The sequence below is a fragment of the Panthera leo genome, chromosome C2 (assembly GCF_018350215.1).
Source record: "Panthera leo isolate Ple1 chromosome C2, P.leo_Ple1_pat1.1, whole genome shotgun sequence".
NCBI lineage: Eukaryota > Metazoa > Chordata > Mammalia > Carnivora > Felidae > Panthera > Panthera leo.
In genome coordinates, this window is record NC_056687.1 from 7,357,535 (window position 1) to 7,363,427 (window position 5,893).

A 5,893-nucleotide genomic window follows, 5' to 3' on the forward strand; every position below is an offset into this window, starting at 1 on the left:
CTAAAAAAAACTAAAAATAGAACTACCTTATGATCCAGCAACTGCACTATTAGGTATTTACCCCAAAGATACAAAAATACAGATTGGAAGAGGTACATGCACCCCAATGTTTGCAGCAACAACAACATTATCAACAGTACCTATGGAGAGAGCCCAAATGTCCATAAACTAGTGAATGGATAAAGAAGATGTAATATGTATATACAATGGAATACTACTCAGCCATCAAAAAAATGAATGAAATCTTGCCATTTTCAATGACTTGGATGGAGCTAGAATGTATTATCCTAAATGAAATAAGTCAATCAGAGAAAGACAAATACTATATGATTTCACTCATATGTGGGATTTAAGAAACAAAGCAAATGAATATATGAGAAGGTGGGGGAAGAGAAGAGAGGGAAACAAACCACAAGAGACTCTTAATGATGGCAAACAAACTATGGGCTGATGGAGGGAGGTGGTGGGGGGGATAGAGATGATCTAGATGAGTGATGGGTATTAAGGAGGACACTTGTCTTGATGAGCACTGGGTGTTGTGTGTAAGTGATATATCAGTCACTTCTACTCTTAAAATCAATATAACACTGCATGTTGGGTAACTAAAATTAAAAACAAAACAATAAATACATTCTTTAATACAACCAAAGTGACATTATGTCAAATAATTTACTTTATTTAAGTTACTGAAGCAACTGGAGTAAAATTGCTCATAATGTTTCCTTCTTATCCTTTTTTTTTTTTTTTACTACTTATTCGTTTTTGAGAGATGGAGAGAGACATGAATCAGGGAGGGGCAGAGAGAGAGAGGGAGACACAGAATCTAAAGCAGGCTGTCAGCACAGAGCCTTATGTGGGGCTAGAACTCACAAGCCATGAGATCATGACCTGAACTGAAGTTGACACTTAACCGACTGAGGCCCCCAGGCCCCCCTGTTTCTTATCCTTTTAATGGCTGTGGGATCTGTAGTGATGCTTCTATTTCATTATTGGTGTGGTATATGTTTTCTCTTTTTTCTGGATGGGTTTAATTAGAGGTTTATCAATTTCATGGATTTTTTTTCTCTGAAACAACCAGGTGTGGGATTCTTTTTCTTTTTTCCAAGTTTTGTATTTCATTGATTGATTCTTTTATGTTTACTATTCCATTGGTGGGGGAGGTTAGTTTCTTTTTTTTTTTTTCATTTCTAACATCTTAAGGTAGTAGTTCAGATTTTTTAAAACTGTATCCTGAAATTTTTAATACGTGTGTTTTATTTTTTTACTTAGTTCTAAATATTCTTAGTTCCCTTGTCATTTCTTCTCTGACCCATGGTTCTCTAGAAGTATGTTGTTTAACTTTAAAATATTTGGGTTTTTTTTTTAACTATTTCACCATATCCTTGTCAACACTTGTCATTGTCTTCTATTTCATGTGAAGTACTACTTTATGGTGGGTTTGATTTGCATCTCCTGAAAGACTAATGAGGCTTAGTGTGTTTTCAGGTGTTTATTCCAATTCGTGTATTTTTTTTTATTTTGCAGAAATGCCTATTCAAATCTTTTGTCCACTTTTAATTGAATTATGTGTGGCTCTGCTGTTGACTTGGACGTGTTCTTTGTATATTCTGGATGCAAGTCTCTTATCAGATATATGATTTGCAAGTATTTCCTTCCATTCTGTGGGTTATCTGTCACTTTCTTGCTTTTGCCCTTTGAAGCACAAAAATTTTTAATTTTGATGAAGTCCAATTTGTCTGTTTTGTTCTTTTTTTCTCTTGTGTGTGTGTGTGTGTGTGTGTGTGTGTGTGTTTTCATATTGTATCTCAAAAACTATTACCTGACTCAAAGTTACAAAACTGGCTTATTTCTTTCTAAGAGTTTTACAATTTTAACTTACATTTAGGTCTTGAATACATTTTGAGTCCATTTTGGTGTTTAGTACCAGGAAAAGCTCCACCTTTACTCTCTTGCATGTAGACATCCAGCTGCTCCATTGATCATGCATCATTATGCAAGAAAAAAATTTCTCCTAATATGTAAATGAAAAGCTGTCTAATTTTGTGAAGTCATAAGACATTATCTACAGAATTCTGCTTACAGGTACTGAGTCAAAATGCCCTCAAACAGGTCAACTGATTTATCCAAGACCATCCATGCACTGTATCTGGTCTCAGCTTATGCACCCGGGATCTGCACCAACCCTGATCCTCAATGTGGTGCCATTTGGAGATGGGACCTTTGGGAGACAATTAGGTCAGGAGAGTGGAGCCCTTGTGAATGGAATTAGTGTTCTTATAAAAAGACACAGCACAGATCTCGCTTCTTCTCTCTCTCTACCACGTGACGGCATAGCAAGGAGGCCCCACGTATAAATCAGGAAGAGAGTTCTCCCCCCGAATCCGACTATGTTAGCATCCTAGTCTCAGACTTTCAGCCTCCAGAATGATGACAAATAAATATTTGTTGTTTACACCACTCACTCTATGGTCATTTGTTATAGCAGCCTAAACTAAGAGCTGGCTACGTAAAATGGCTTTGCTTCTCCTGTAGACTTTATCCTTATCGGTAAAATGGGGTAGCCACATTTTCCCAGGGTTTGGAGAGGATTAAATGAGATGAAATAATCAAGCCCTGAGTACCCTGATGTGGTTGGTCAGTGGAGCATAACCCTGGCATGACCCACGGGTGGGGACCTTGCTCATGAGCCGGATGACAGACCTTCACTGAGTACTTAGCTTGGGGGTGGGGTGGGGAGGGGGCTCCTCCTTGAAGCATTCCCAGCCCCCCAGGGGCTCTGTAAAATCGGCAGGATCCCAGTCTTGGATGATAAAGCTTCAACCTTCCTAAGTCACACTCCCTGCCTCCTGAGGACATAGGCAAATAACCCTGACACGTGTCGTTTTAACCCTTCTTCTGCTCTTCCTGCCAGAGGGGCAGCCTGGTCAGTCTCACCAGGGGCCATCATCCATTCTGTAAGCTTTCTTTTGCTCCTCCATTCGGGCCTCCATCCAGCTCTGCCACGTGCAGACACAGCCCTCCGATCTGTCCCGACTCCCTTACTCCTGTGGCTGAGACCAGGCCTAAATCATTAGCCACGTAATCTACTGCAGTCGCCTCCTGGCTGGTGGCCTCGCTCCCAGGTCCTCCCCAGTTTCTAACCCCTTGTGATGCTTCCACTTGAGCAACCTTCCAAAAGTTTGTGTGAAGCGTGATCCCAGTGGCTTCTGCTCTCAGCAGTTTCCGCTCTCCGTTTCTACCACCGGAGATCATTATGGAGCCATCATTCTGAGAGAGAGAAATGTGACAAGTCTGCCAGGAGCTCCGTTTTCCTTCCCGTCCAAACTCCGAGCTCCATGGTAGGTCCTCCAGGCCACTGGTGACCTGCCCCTGCTGATGCTGCAGCTCAACGCCTGTCACACCTCATGGAATTTCAGGCTTTCCCCCATACGTTTCCTGTTTTCGGAAAGACCTTCTTGGGACCCTAGAAGACTCCAACGCCGCCCTCATGTCCCTATGGCACATGAAGGACAAGAGAGCCCTCAATAGGTCCTCTAGCCCTCAACAGGTCCTTTCTAGCCGGTCAACTTCCTTATCAGACAGCAAACTTCTTGTGCATTACTGCTCACTGCAGCCTTAAACTTAGCACCCCTCTGTCAGTTAAGCGCAACTCTTCTTAAATGTTTGTCAGTCGACAGGGGAACCTCAGTTTGGGAGCTGGCTGGGTAGTGGGCAGGTGTGCCCGCCGTGTCCAAAGAACCGGTGAGGGGGAAGGAAGGCGGCCAGCGGGACAGACCAAAGGGTCACCCGGGAGAAAGCTCCAACTGTGGGAGAGTCTCCAGCTGCAAGTTGTTTTATGCTATTGTTTGTTGAATTGGTCACCTTCTACTTTCCAGAAATCTCAGATAAGAGGCTGGAGGTTGGGTGGGGGACAGCACTGGGAGGAAAGCCGGGGGGATGGAAAAGCATGGCGTAGCTCCCAAGGTCTCTGAGGATAAAGGCTTTCCTGCTGGGTCACGTGGCCCACACCACACAAACCACACTTCCCCCCTGCCCCCCACACACACACACGCAGGCAGGCACCCTCAATTCCAGCATGCTCCTAGCCAGGTTACCCAACTTCTCCAAGCCTCATTTTCTTGACGAACGTGGAGTGACCAGCAGAGAGCACAGCAAGCCCTCATCGAACAGCATTGTTGTTCTCTTTATTACATCACCTTCCTTCGAGGAGTCAAAGGCACCGATGCTCACGTGATGAGGCTGATTGTTTATTATGCCACAGTGGAAGCAGGTGGTTAATGTACGTGCACAGATATGCCCAGCTACTTGGTGTAACTGTGGAGAAAGGAACACCGAGACCACACCGAGGAAAGATCATTTGCGGGCACCTGCAGCAGTAAAAGCAGCGTCTCCTCCCTCTCCAGGGGGCTGCTGTTGTGACACGGTGTCCTTTTATCCGGGTCAGTGCAAAATCCAATCCCCATCGATCTCTTCGTGACAGCCCTCGGGGGAAGGCAGGGGTCACTGCTGCCCCACTGTCAAAGGCCGCAACTCTCCGTCTCCACCATTAGGGATTATACTTGGAGCTGTCAGTCGGAGAGTGAACACTTAAGAGGCTCTAAGAATAAGAAACAGTGCCATCGCAATGCCAAAAATGGTGTTCTATTTCCTCGTCAACATTCCCGTCATTGGATTAGCCAATTCAAAGGCAATTCCTGGCTGAAAGAGTGATTCTTGTCCTCACTTTGCAAATTGTAATCTATTTCACAGAAAATCCTCCTTAAGGTAACTTGAGGAATTTCATCAAAAGAATTTTTTTAATTAAGTTATGCTGCAGAGGGAGAAAGAACACTCTACCCCCTCGAGACAATGGAAATAAAATTATTGCCCACATTTTCATTTTCCGATGGCACTTTGCTCTGTTATTTCATAGTTGTTTGAGATCAGAAAAATCGCCCTTACTTAAAATTTCAGGCAACTTCTTTGCCTCTACAAAAATCCAGGGATGGATTCAAAACAACTTAAAGATAGTTTTCTAATGGTTTGTTTGATTCAGCCGTCTATCAAAGAGATTATAATTTTTAATTAAGGGGCCACACGGTCTTTGCGTTAAAGTTTAAGGCTGGTCATTTTATTGCATCATATTACCTTAATAAATATAAGTATTGATTTATATTTCCTGGTTTATTGATTAATGAAATCACAAATGGTTACTTTCTAAAACACGAGACATAACATTATTTGAATGAATTCCTGCCAATAATCTACAAACTCTAATTGAATGACAACACAGAAGTCCTTGCCAGATTATGTCACGAGAAGGGAATAAAAGTATTAGTAGTTACTATTTGAAATAAAAAAATTTAACATTCTTGGCTATTATATGCTAATTAGGGAAGGCCAGGCTTTATAAAACAGTGACATTTGAAAGACAGGAAGGAACCTTGCAGGATGAGCAGGAGGGAAAAAGAATTTCAGACAAGGAAAGCCACGTGTAATCCCTTTAGAAACCTTATGAGATACAAATTATTATTCCCTCTGCAAAGAAAAATGGATGCTCAGATATATTAAAATCTCCAAAGTTAAAATTTGAAACCATTATCCTGGAGCGTTGACATCCATCATGGGCATGTGTAATTCTAAAGTGTTGTTTTGCCATAATACAAAACTACTGCCCATTTCATTGATTTGAGGATATCACACTCATACACACACACACACACACACACACACACACACACGCTTCACAAATGAAGTGTACCCAGAAAGGGGTTAGCCACCCGGATATAGTTGTGTCTGCGTGGGTACATGAGTTTACTTGTATCTGTAGAAGCTAACAGATGCTTGGTTCTGTGATACGAATATTTGTGAAACTTTTAACCACTCTTTACCTTACATATATTCAAGTGCTTGA